At 42.3% G+C, this 13740-nt stretch overlaps 1 protein-coding gene and 1 pseudogene across 2 annotated transcripts in view; one reads left to right on the top strand and one right to left on the bottom strand.

Annotated features, from left to right (window-relative positions):
- Window positions 1–3440: 3440 nt before the first annotated feature.
- The window catches only part of LOC121165829 (serine/threonine-protein kinase Sgk3), a 131467-nt gene continuing 121167 nt past the window's right edge, over window positions 3441–13740 (top strand). For both annotated transcript variants that reach the window (XM_040994789.1, XM_040994798.1), the window contains exon 1: window positions 3441–3576. The gene's annotated coding sequence lies outside the window, so the exon portion shown is untranslated. The remainder of the gene's footprint in view (window positions 3577–13740) is intronic.
- Window positions 7074–7194, bottom strand: LOC121166745 (annotated as a pseudogene).

The following is a 13740-nucleotide window of genomic DNA, read 5'->3' as shown; positions in this document are numbered from 1 at the left end:
GACACAACAGATGAACAAAGTATTAGATGCATATGAAGGAGCAGAATCAGATTCCCAAACAAGCTAGTGGGACCTAGAGTCTGACAGAAAATTTCTTCAGGGGCATTTGCTTTGTACAATGGTTTTAGGTAGTTTTAGGAAGTTGCTGGAAGGCCTGCATCCCATACCAGGCTGTCTCCTTTGAGCCCTGGGTACCCTGGTGCTGATTCAGCTTCCTGTTAAAGGCAGCAGATGATCAAAGTACTTGAGACTATTCACTGAGAGAGCTGGAGTTCTGGGCTTGTAGCTTCAGCCTGACCCAACCCTGTGTGTACCAAGGGCATTTGGGGAATGAAGCAGCAGATGGAAGCTCGGTCTCTGCTTTTCTTAGTCTCTTTTTGTCTTTCAAATAAAATGAAAATTTTCTTAAAAATTGGACCCAGAATGGTAAACTAGTGGCTAAAAGTCCAGACAGAAGACCACTGTGCTGGACCCCAAGAAAATTTTACAAAGGCATAAACATCAGTTAGTAATTTAATTGAACATTCAACAGCTTTTCTTTTGCAACATAAACCTAAAAAATTGGAAACACAATGGAAAATCAGGTATATAATCTAAATTTCCTATCTGCACAAATAAGTTGATGTGATCAATGTGATAACTTTAAAAAGTTGATTTTAGCTGCAGTGTATGTTTGGTAGCACTTTAAGATACAACTTGGAGGGCCCGGAGTGGTAGTCTGGTGGTTAAAAGTCCTTGCCTTGCATGCGCCGGGATACCATGGACGTCAGTTCTTGTCCTGACAGCCTCACTTCCCATCCAGCTCCCTGCTTGTGGCCTGGGAAAGCAGTATAGGATGGCCCAAAGCCTTGGGAACCTGCACTCATATGTGTGGGAGACCTGGATGAAGCTCCTGACTTCTGGTTTTGGATTGGCTAGGCTCTGGCCATTGGGGAAACTTTGGGAGTGAAATCAGCAAGTGAAAGATCTTCCTGTTTCTCCTCCTCTCTGTATATCTGACTTTCCAATAAAAAATAAATAAAACAAGCAAAAGATACAACTTGGGATGCCCAAATCGGAGTACTGAACTTGAGTCGTGGCTCCACCCTGGACTCCGGCTTCATGAAAATGTGCGGTGGGTGATGGCTCAATCACTGGGTCCCTGACACCCGTGTTGGGGACCCACAGTTTGAGTCCTGATTCCTGCTTCAGTTTGGTCCAACCCTGAGTGTTGCAGATATTTGGGGATTAAACCAGCAATTGAAAAGTCTCTTCCTCTTCACCTTCCAGATAATTAAAACAATATGAAATGATCTTGAGTGAAAAAAACTTTATTAATAGTTTGTGAATATTTCTATTACCTCTTTTTTTTTTAAATAAATCAGGCTATTTCACTATTGCACCCCCCATGAAAACTACCTAACTTCTTGTCTCTTGGAAATAGTTTTTCCCTTGACCATTACAAAATGCTTATGAGTGATGGTTTGTGTGTGTGTGTTCTACACAGCAGGACAAATTTATCCTAGAAATCTTTTAATGGTTCCCAGATGCTTAAAAATAATTAAAATGTGGTGATAGCAAGGTATTTGTCTCTAAAGCAAGAATGATGTCATTCCACTTGGAGTTTATTGACACAGAACATGCTTTTGTCTGAGAAGGTTTTCAGCACTGTGAATATGGCTTTAATTAAGAGATTCACTAATCACTCTATTGGATTACAATGGAGGAATTTCTCTGGCTTCTCTGTGCCTCATTGTGTGCTTTGCTTTGTGAATGCATATAAAAGACCATGGGTGTTGTGTTGATTTATATCTACTGTGCTATTCCCATTTCCAAACACTAATGAAGCCATTGTTTCTAAAGTTCAGTAGGATAAAAACTATTTGGATTCACAATCCATTTTCAGCAAAAAAGGCCACATTATGATTACTGATGTTAAAATTAATATTCTTATCTTTACTTGAGGGTCAAATCTTTGAATATTATTTTAAAATAAAAGGAAATGTTCCCTGAAATTAAGGAAATTACACATACATCCCACTTCCTCCAATTAGCCTTGACAGTTTATTTATTCACAATTAGCTGCAAATTCTCAGGAATCACAAGATCTCAAGTGTAGAACATTTTGCATGAAAATCTGAAGCATGATATGCATAAAGTACTCTAGCTCTACCTTCCAGTGATACCACCTGATACCTAAAATTACAGTGCTGTAGTGGGACAAGGACAACCAAAAAAATTCCACTCTGAAATATTTATGCCAAACCCACTGAATCTGATAATTCATTTCTTTTTTTTTTAAGATTTATTTATTTTTATTGGAAAGTCAGATATACAGAGAGGAGGAGAGACAGAAAGGAAGATCTTTGGTTCCCTGATTCACTTCCCCAGTGGCTGCAATGGCACTTTTGTTGGATCTGAGCCAATCCGAAGCTAGATGCCTGGAGCTTCTTCCAGGTCTCCCGCACAGGTGCAGTGTCCCAAGGCTTTGGGCTGTCCTCAACTGTTTTCCCAAGCCAGAAGCAGGTGGCTGGATGGGAAACATGGCCTCCGGGATCAGAGCCTGTGCCCTGTGCAAGGTGAGAACTTTAGCTGCTAGGCTACCACGCTGGGCCCTGAGTCGGATAATTCTTAGTTTCTCAATTATTTCTTGCATTTTTTTTTCTTTTCTGGAAGAAAAAAAAAAGAGGAAAAGCCCTAACATGCAGCTTCTGTCAAAGAATAACCTAAGAAGCAGCTATACGTGCCTGTAGCTGACACAAGATGAAGGGGATGATAGAAAACAAAACAAAACAAAACAAAAACACAAAGTAACAGTACCTCTAACTAGATTTGTGGAAGGGAAATTTCTGTTTACAGTGTCTGCCAAATTGTGAACACTCTCGCCCACGCACAAACACAAGGGGCCCAAACTCTGCTGATCAAAAAGTGTAGTTAAACTTTAAGCAACACCAAATGAAGTGTAGGTGTTCTCCTAAATTGCCTGGGTACTTGTTCCACTTTCCCGACTTTCCCGGTTACACCAAACCTCGTGCCCCTCGGGATCACCGTCAGGTTCCCTGTAAATGCCAAGGGCACCTGGAAGGGTAGATCACGCTCTGGTCCGCGGAGGTCTCGGGCCTGGGGCAGCGGTCACCACGGGCTAAGCGGCGGGGAAAGCCGAGGCGTCTGCGCCTCCAGACGGGGCTTCACCCGTGTCCTCTCGAACTTTGCTCATCGCGTGATCCCGGCAGCCCGCGCTCGGCGGCCAGGCCTTTGGCGGGATCCTCAGGGAAGAGAAAAGCCAGGGCTGGTTTCCGGGCCGGGGGTGCGGGCCTGAGCTGGGGGCGCGCAGCCGGCAGCCCCTCGCGTGGTGCGGGCCGCTGCCAGCCCGCGGGTCCCGGGCACTCAACGCTCCCTCACTCCCCGCCTCCCTCGGAGCCCTGCTGGCCACCGGGTTCTCCTCAGTAGTCCCGCGCACTCCGCGGGAGGAGCTGCCGGCGGCCGTGACGCGTCAGGGAGGAAACGCCGGCGCCCGGCGGCCCTGTGGGGAAGGAGGAAGAGCCAGCGCGCTCGGCTCCGCGCCCGCCGCGCCGGGAGGCAGCACCGCGGCGCCGGGTAGGTGCGGGCACGGGCGGGAGGGTCGGCGCGGCGTGGAGGCCGCAGTCGGAACCCCGGGGCAGGGGGAAAGGGGCGGAGCGAGGGCCGTCGGGGCCTCGTCTGCCGCCTCCTTTGGGAGCAAACGTGACTTTCCCGCGTCGTCCTCGGGAAGCCTCAGAGCCTCCCGACTCCCGGAGAGTTTGTGGTCTTTTGTTTTCTTGAGGTGAATTCAGCTTTTGCGTGGCGAGTCCTAATCGGCCGAGTGGTGTCGGTGAATGGACAGTGTGGACGCGCGCACGGTCTCAGGACCTAGAGGAGCAGGGCACGCGGAAGGGTGGGAGACCCTGTCTGAAGTGGGTGTGGGTCACCTGCGGCCGCGAAATGCCGGGCGTCGGGATCCTTAACCTGTTGTCAGTCGACCAGCAGGGCGAGACTTGACTGCCTTGCTTCGAGTTCTCCAAACCATTTCACGTGAATCCGGCTCTGGAAATTCTCAGCTTTAGGATTAGTGTGTGTCACGGGGAAGCGCTTTGAGATTTTATTTTCACTGGTGGTTACTTGGAAAGAAAAAAAAATAGATTTGCCTATTGAAACTTACACGGTTTCACCTGAATTTGCACGATGGTTTCTGAACCACAAGTAAGATTTCAATTCTGCCCAAGAGACTATATAGGGTGCACTTGACATGCAAGACTAAATACAGAGCCCTGCAATTTCAAAACCGTTGTCAAGGTAAAAAATAGACTGCCGTATGTTTTAATTTTCTCCCTTCTCACTGGGTTGAGCGTTTCCCCAATCTGGTAAGTGTCTTTGTTATTTACCAGATACTCAGCTCTTACTGGACTTTTTCGAAGTGCTTTGTAAATAAATTCTTAACTCAAAATAATAAATGATAGCGGTTCTGGCTGTTCAGCTACCGTCTCTACTTCAGTTCCCTGCAATTTACTGCCAGAGCTTCAGGGACATTAGAGAACGTCTCGGGTACATTTTAGCACTGGATGTGCCTTCTGGCTCCCTTGGCCACCATTCCCATAAGCTGCCACCCCTGCGGTCCCTGGGGGAAGGAAGTCTGGAGTTCTGGAAATGTGACCTGTTCGAGGCAGGTCTGGGGCCGGATCCCTCCTGGCTTCTGTAAGACGGTCTCCCTTGTCTGCTGTTGTACCCGGCAGTTACCTCTGAACTTCCGCCTTTTCCTCCGCTGCCACTGTGTGGAACCTCATGTCATTTTTGAAAGGAGCTTTGTTCCTAATTTCTTGGGCAAGTCTTACGACATCTCTGTTAGATTTACATGTTAGATTTTTAAAGGTCCATTTGGACCCTGAAGATGTTCTACAAAATGGAATATTTTTGTAATGCATCACAAATAGGAACGTACTGTAATTTTACTACTGTTTGTTGTTGCTGACTGCGTTATGGGATCAGCCTTGCAGATGTACATTTTGTGATTTGCAGATGTAGACACTACTTCTGCAGAGAAAAGTGTCCGCTTCTAAAGGGCAGTGTAGCCACATTGATAGAGACCTGAAGTGGTGACTCATGAAGATGGACCAGGTGCTTGTCAGTATGGTTGTAAATGGCAGGTCCAAATCACAACATCATGCTGGCTTTCTCCCTTCCTGTCTTGCTATGAAGAGATTTAAACTTAGTCACCCGGGAGGTGATGAAATGAGGCAATATGCCTGATTTAATAGGTGTGAATTGCCTGGAATCAGGAAGCTTTGCTTTCCTCTGCTAGGTTTTTTAGCCCAACAGGTATTAGTGGCGTTCAGGAGTTCAGTGCAGGCAGGTGACACCTAACCCTCTCATGGATACAGGGTGCTTCCCAACAGACTCCTCTGCTTCTCACAGAGTCTTCCTGCGGCATTTGTGCCTGTTTTTACAGGTGAAGAAAGTGAGAGCAGTGTCACAGTACATCAGTCAAGGTTGCACAGCCAGGGAGAGGCAGCCCTTGACGGCTGTAGGTGTGTCACTTGTGCCTGGAGTGCTCAGACCTGCCATAGACATTTGTGCCATGAAAAACTTGCTTTTTCCAAACAGACCTGTTAACCTAGCCTCCTAAGTGATGCGTGCTTCCAAGATTTATAGGCTGTCTTATTTCAAACAGCATCTAATACAACACCTTTCCTATGAGAGAGACAAGAATGTCCTTTGGATGCATTTTTAAGATTTATCTTCCCTGAGTTTTAATAAAGAAAATAGCTTTTTCCCTCTTGTAGACGATCTTACCTTTTCTTTTCTATGATTTTGAGAGAGAGTTTAGATTGGACACATGGTGGTGTTAATGTTTGTCATGATGGCTTTCCTATAAATTATTCAGATTTATGATCAAAATGCAATGATTATAGGTATTGGATTTTTAAAAAATATCTGCCACTACTACGTGGTCTTTTGGAAATGTTGCAAATTCTTTGTTAGGAAGGGGTCTTTAAAAAAATAGAATGATTGGGCCAAGACGGTAGCCTAATGGCTAAAGTGCTTGCATTGCACGTGCCAGGATCCCATATGGGCGCCGGTTCTAATCCTGGTGGCCCTGCTTCCCATCCAACTACCTGCTTATGACTTGGGAAAGCAGTGGAGGATGACCCAAAGCCATGGGACCCTGCACCCATGTGGGAGACCTGAAAGAGGCTCCTGGCTCCTGGCTTTGGATCAGTTCAGCTCTGGCTGTTCTGGCCACTTGGGAGTGAATCAATGAATGGAAGATGTTCTTCTCTGTCTCTCCTCCTCTCTGTATATCTAACTTTCCAATAAAAATAAATAAATCTCAAAAAGAAAGAATGATTTTCAAACATTTAAAGGCTTTGAACATACTTCTCTGTACTCTAAAGTATGCCTTTAATTAGAGGGGAAAATATGGTCTTCATGGGAAGACTTGAGGAGGGCTGCTGGGGAGAATGAAAGGTGGGCTGGCTTTTCCCCAAGGGCTGTTAGGTGGTGGAGCCCTCAGAGAAGGCAGACAATCTGCCTGCCAGCAGTTTTTCTGTGTGGGGTTTGACGAAAACACTTTTGCAAACCTGCCTTGTTTTTAAAGCCACTTCACCTTTTTCAGTCTTCATCTTTTTTTTCTCTCTCTTTTTAAATTCATGTAAATTACTGACTAAACTGCTGATTCATGAAACTCAAATTATATAACGTGTTATTCCCGACTGAAGCGGCTCCCACAGTATTTGAGGCGACCTGGTGACTCTGTTTTCTTTTACCATTTCCATTCCTTTTGGTGGAAACTTTATTCTCCTTTCACTTTTCTCTCTCCCATTTCACAGAGAAACTAGTGAATCTGGAATAAAACAGTTCCACGTTTTGTCATTCCTGTTAGTCTTTTAAAGCTAATGCTAGTGTCTATTTCATTGTTGTTATAGAGGAAGACAAAGTGGAAATCAGATGTGGAAGACCAACACAGTTCACTGGCCAGTAATATGCTGTCTTCTATCTGAAGCTGAACCAGATGGCTTTTAAAGGGGATTAGGCCAGGATGCAGTAATTGTGCCCTTCTTCAGTTTTTAGATCCTTTCCTGTTTTGCATAAATCCTAAAAATTTGTCCACTATTCTGTAGCCCTATTCTTTTCATATTCAATTAGTAATAGTCATGCCTCAGATAAACCTCATTGGCTACAATATTGCCACTGCACAAAGCTCTTTTAATATGCAAGATCAAAATTGGGACCGGGGAGGACAGTATGGTACAGTGACATAGCAAGCTGATCCTCTGCCTGTCGTGCCACCATCCCAATTGGGTGCCAGTTCGTGTCCTGGCTGCTCCACTTTCCATTCAACTCCCTGCTTGTGGCCTAGGTGAGCAGAGGAGGATGGCCCAAGTCCTTGGGCCTCTTTACCCATGTGGGAGACCTGGAAGAAGCTCCTGGCTTGGATTGGCACAGCTCTGGCCATTATAGCCACTTCGGAGTAAACCAGTCGATGGAAGATCTCTGCCTCTCATTCTGCAAAATCTGCCAGTCAGATCAGGAGCTTCCTCTGGGTTCCCTCCCTTGGTGCAGGATCCAAAGACTTGAGCCGTCCAACGTTGCTTTCCTAGGCTATCAGCAGGGAGATAGGTTAGAAGTGGAACAGCCAGGACAAGAACTGGTGCTCATATGGGATGCCGGCACATCATGTGCAGAGATTTAGCGTGCTATATCACAGCACTGGCCACCTAGTTGATTATTTTCTATTATTTCAGTTACTATATGGTCAATTTTTTGTATCACTTAGGTATAATTAAATCACCACAATAAATCCTTTCATAGAAAAATAATAGGAGAAAATAAGAATCATCAGTAAGCCTACTGAGTATTAAGATTTTACAGAATATCTATCTAGACTTTTATTTGCACAATATTTTTATTGTAACTAAAAACATTTCCTCCTATAGGCTTACTTTGCTAAAGAATCAGTTCTTAGATAGCTAACCAATGTCATAATTCTATGCACCTGTGAACCAGTTATTTTACTGTATTTCCTGGCCACAAGCCATATCTTAATCCTGGCTAACCCTCTTGGAAATTTGTAATAGTACTCATAAAATGGACCAGATGAAGGTATGTAGATAGACTGACAAATCTATCCAGATCAACGTGAAGTACATATCCCATAACTGAGTCAGTATTTGTGTTTTAAAGACATCTAAAATGCAAGATTTTTTTAAATGAGAATATTTTAATATAATTAATTAATTATTTTCACTAAAGGACAAGCACAACCAGTTGACTTGAATAAAGGAAAAAGGATCTGCTCTGAAGTTCAGTTTGAAATTAGAACAGCAGGGACTGTCTGCCATTGTCTATACCAGCAATGTCAGGACCCAGTTAAATAACAGAATCATGGACTTATGACTGCCTGTAAAGTACTATACTATTATTGTAATAATATGGGGGAAGCAAGTTGGGGGGAGGGAATATAGGAAGGGATAGAGGAAATCCCAGAGCCCATGGAATTATTTCATTAAATTAAAAATAAAAGAGAGAAAAAAAAGGAAAAAATAAAATAGAGGACAAATAAAAAACAATTTTAATTGGATGAAAATATCAACGTGATTTTATCATATTTTGCTTATATGTGTAAAATCATTACCCTATAGATACATGTAATTAAGATAGTAATAAAATAATAATTTTGAAAGTTTAGTTTGTTAAGAATAAGAAATTAGATTAGCAGGAACTGACCTTGTGGCATAGCAGTGTAGTGGGTAAACTGAATTTGAGATATTTTGAAATATCTAAGGAGAAATACATTTAAAAAATATTCTAAGGAGCCTGGCACAGTAGCCTAGCAGCTTAAGTCCTCCCCTTGCATGCGCTGGGATCCCATATGGGTGGCGGTTCTAATCCCGACGGGCCTGCTTTCCATCCAGCTCCCTGCTTGTGTCCTGGGAAAGCAGTGGAGGATGGCCAAAGCCCTGGGACCCTGCACCCAGTGGGAGACCTGGAAGAGGCTCCTGGCTTTGGATTGGCTCAGCTCCAGCCATTGCAGCCACTTGGGGAGTGACTCATCGGACGGAAGATCTTCCTCTCTGTCTCTCCTCTCTGTATATCTGCCTTTCCAATTAAAAAAAAATAATAAATTAAAAAAAATATTCTAAGGATAAGTTATTGGTTTAGCAACTGTTGTCCCTGCAGGTGGAACTAGATGACCTTAAAGTTTACTAGCCTATTATTGGATTCCTTAGGGTTAGTAAGACTTTCAGTTTCATGTAAACAGTCCTGCTGTACGTGTTAATATCACTAGTTTTCCCAAATAACATCTGCCCCTACTAACAGCCCTGTATCTCCTTTTCTTCTCCCATGGTTCATGTGTACAAAGCACAGCCCATACTTGCCTTCCATGTCCTTTTTACCTTCCATTGTTTTTGAGATTTCAATTTTTTAAAAAACAAAAGTGAAAACAAACAAAAAATCTTGGTTTTTTTTCTTTTTCAGCTCTTGAATCAAGGAAAATTCTTTATGCCCTCTCTTCCCTTTTGTCTTAAGCCAAAAAGGGAAAAAAAAATCCTCATCATAGAGATACATTTAAGCCCAGGCCTTTAATAAGGAAAAGGAAACCTTTTAGTTTGGGAGGAAAGGTAGACATTATGAAGAACTACTGGTCTCAACCTTCAGAGCCCTTGGGAATACCCAGTAATTCTTTTTGACGTACTCACAGAGGTCCCCACCCATCTTCTTTTCTCTAAATAAGCTGTTTTGCTGTAAGCATTGGCATAAACTGTGAAAATTAATATGATTTATAATATTTTTGTTCAGCCCATTGCTCAGTACTGTTTGTGTGTGTGTGTTCTTTTAAGTCTACTTGAAAGGGAAGGAGAAAGGGGGACAGAGAGAATCAGAGAAAGGAGAGAGAGTGGAAGAAAGAGAAAGATAATACTCCCATTTACTAGTTTACTTCCTGGAAGCCTTTGATGGTTCCTGGCTGGGCCAGGGATCAAACCAGTAATGGGGAACTGAATCCAAGCCTCCCAAGTGGTGGTAGGAACCAGTTGCTTGAAGTGTCATTTCTGTGTACTAGGATCTGTTGCAGCAGTGAGCTGGCATCAGGAGCTGGAGCTGGGTATTGAACCCAGATACTTTGATATAAGATATGGGGCACAGGAGTGGGTGTTTGGCCTAGCCATGACGACACCTCTCTTTTTCCCTCTATTGAAGATGACAGCATGTTGTAAGTTGAATTGAGTGTTTCAGTCTCCAAAGGTAACTGTCAGTTATGACCACTTTTCTTTTTGGAAATTCCATCCAGTGTTTTAAATATGCCTTAAAAACCTCGTTTTTGTTTTCAATCAAATCAGACTAAGATGACAGTCTTAGGCCAAAGATGAGCAGTCTTTGAGAAGTAGTGTGTCAAGATTTCAAACCTTTTCCTTCCAGAGTTTGACCTGTAAAGATGTACACGGTGAGAACTGGGATTGCCTGAAACCATTGGGCAGTAAAGAGCAGGCAGGCCTCTGCTGGGGAGGTTGATACTCAGGCCAGATGGCTCACCTGGAAAGGTGCGTGTGTCAGCAGTTGGAAGGAGCTTTGTACCAAGAGAATAGCTACTTCAGCTACACTGACAGTAAAGGTCTACTTTTTCCTAAGTACTCATGGAAACAGTATCAAAAAGATGTTTTCCAGCAGTCTCTCAACAACTTGCAAAATTCATGATGGTTTAAACATAAAAGTGCTGCATTATTCATTTGATCTAGAATCATTGCTTGCAAACAGAATTAACCTTACGGTTATTTTTTTTAATTAAATGAAACACTGAGCACTGGACCCACCAATTTTTTTTTTTTTTGTAATTAAAGCTGTGCAGAGCTGACAGTTCAGTTCTGGTACAAGCACAACTCTCTCCTTTCTGATTTTCTTATTAATATTTATTTGAGAGGAAGAGAGGTAGGGGGCATGGAGAAGAGCACTCCCATCTTCTAGTTCATTCCCCAGATGCCCACCAATTGGAAATGCAGTCCAGGTCTTCCGTGTGAGTGTCAGGAAGCAGTTGTTTGAACCATTACTGCCACATCCCTGGGTCAGTGTTGGATAGAGGCCTGAATCAGGAGCTAGGGCTTGAAGCTTGAACTCAGATACTCAAATATGGGACACAGGTTAAATGGCATCCTGTTCTTTTTCTTTAAACTTTGGTTTTATCTGAAAGGCAGGGAGAGAGAGAGAAAGGGGAGGAAGGAGAGAGATAGGGAAGAAGAGAAAGAGGGAGAGAGGAGAGAGGGAGAGAAGGAGAGAGAGATTTTTTATTTTGTGGACTACCTCTCAAATGTCTGCATATCCAGGACTGGTCCAGGCTAAAGCCAAGAGCCTCCATTCAGGTTTTCCATTGAGGTGATGGGGACTCATTGCCTGAGTATCATCTGCTGTCTCCTGGAATGCACATTATTAGGAAGCTTAATCAGAAGCAGTACAGCAGGGACTTGAACCTGGCCCTCTCTTATGGGATGTGGGCATCCCAAGCAGCGATGTAAATCTGCTTTATCAAATTCCTGCACATTAACTGACACCTTATTTGTGAGGCTAAACACCTGCTATATTTCATTATTATTATTATTAATGAAAGATAAGACAGTTCAATGTTTTAAAGAGAGGGAGTTTTTAAGATTTATAAGGCTATGCTCATTTTTGTCTCCTCTTTATTTTTTATTTTTGAAGATTTATTTGTTTACTTGAAAGGCAAAGTTAGAGAGGAAGAGATACAGAGAGAGATCTTCCATCTGCTGGTTCACTCCCTAAATGAAACAGCTGCAACAGCCAGGGCTAGGTCAGGATCTGGGAGCTTCATCTGCTTATCCCAAGTGGGTACAGGGGCTGAAGCACTTGGGTCTTCCTCCATTGATTTCCCAGGTGCATCAACAGAAAGCTGGATCAGAAGTGGAGCAAATGAGTTTTCAACCAGTGCATCTGGGATGCTGACATTGTTGACAGTCTTAACTGGCAGTGCCACACAGCATGAACCCTGTGTTCCCTTTAGATTTCTGTATTTCTTCTCCCTCCCAAGTAATATTAACATCATTTATTTCTGTTCATCTTTTTAGAAGTCCATTTAAGTGTAGAAATAAACTTACTGTCACATTGAAATTACTTATTGTTTTTATTGGACATTTTGGGTCTAAAAATTTGCCTGTGGAATGCAGGACATTGCACGCAAAATGCTATGTCTGTGTAGAAAGACAAGATAAAAAATAAGACTGAATCTTTGCTTTGCTTGTCTGTGTGAATAGACTCTGGAAAGATACATCTGAAATTAACAAGGTTTCTCCTAAGATGAAGGAGAACTGGGTAGATAGAGCACTGTGGGAGGCAGACTTTTACTGAGTCCCTGAGATTATTTTTGGCTTTTGGAACCATGTGAATATGTAATCCACTGTTAAAATAATTTTTTTAAAAATAATGCCCTTGGGTTACTTGACGTTTCAAACATAGATCTACATGTGTATCTGGTGTCCCTTTTTCTGCATTAAGCAATGAAGTAGTTTTAAATCTTTGTGTAAGAATCATGCATAGTCTAGTCTCAAAGGACTAAAAGTATTTTGCTGGCACCTTGCCATGGCTTTTCCCCCTTCAGCTCTCAAATGCTATGACTAAGATTCATTATGAAGCCTTCCATTAGAAAATTCTGATGCTGCAAATACAGCCAAATGTGAAGTTATTGTTGGCTTATGGAGAGAGATATTTAATTGAAATTATACATAGTATTTTGCCAACTGGATTCTCAGTTGTTTCCTAATAAAACCATTAGATAATGCCCCGTAATTAGTGCAGAGTCAGTTTATTTTTCCCTATAGTATCTTCTGTCTTATCATCAAGATCATTGTAATTTACTTACTTCAGATTATGAGTTTGGTGCTTTTAGAAAATAAGGGTTGTTTTACTTTTAGTATTTGGATAATGTTACCCTTTAATTTTTGAAGTTTGCATCATTTGTGATCTTTATTTTACCTTGTCAAGAGCAACTTGAAAGGCATGAACAGTTAGTGACTGCCTGCTGTTGCGTGGATGCTTTATAGACATTATTTTATTAAATACTCATAATAACTCTATGGGATAGGTGGGGAGTTTCATTTTATATATGGCAAAATTGAGTGTGGTGTATATGGCCAACACAGGGCAAATCTGATCTGAACAGGTTTCCAGAAGTTCCCTTGTGCCATTGTTAAGGTGGTAAAAGTTGACACTTCTGAAAGAGTTTCATCAGAAACAAGAGGCAGATTTTATTTCCACATCGTCCAGACTGCCATATGCTAAGGATGGAGTGGTTTAATGAATTAGAAAACTTGCTTTTAGGTTTTACTTTATTATTCTAAAGTAATAGTAATGTTTTAATAAAAAAAAAAGGGTGCCTGATTTCAAGAAGAAAGCTTTAAATACCATGTATTCCATGCCTAACAGAAAGACTCAAATGTCCCAATTTAAAAGCTTGTTGGAAATTTGAATGTCTTATGTTGTTATTTTTCAGAACTGTCAAACTCCTTCTGTTGGCAGCTAAAGTCCAGTGAACTTTGCCAACAACAACACATATTGTTGTCGTATTATAGAACCCCTAATGGTAGTAACCAGTACCACTTATATTAGTCCTTGGAAACAGAGCAACTTGTTTGTTGATTTTTGCTAAGTTTAGCTGATGTAGGTCTATTGTATGTCTTACCAGATCTTAGGATAAACTGCTAGTAACCGAGTAATGACAGAACCCTTTAGATCTGAATTATTATA

Source organism: Ochotona curzoniae, unplaced genomic scaffold, assembly GCF_017591425.1.
Source record: "Ochotona curzoniae isolate NIBS_2020 unplaced genomic scaffold, NIBS_Ocur_1.0 contig_1071, whole genome shotgun sequence".
In the NCBI taxonomy this organism is placed as follows: Eukaryota; Metazoa; Chordata; class Mammalia; order Lagomorpha; family Ochotonidae; genus Ochotona; species Ochotona curzoniae.
This window is presented reverse-complemented; position numbering and strand designations above follow the sequence as displayed.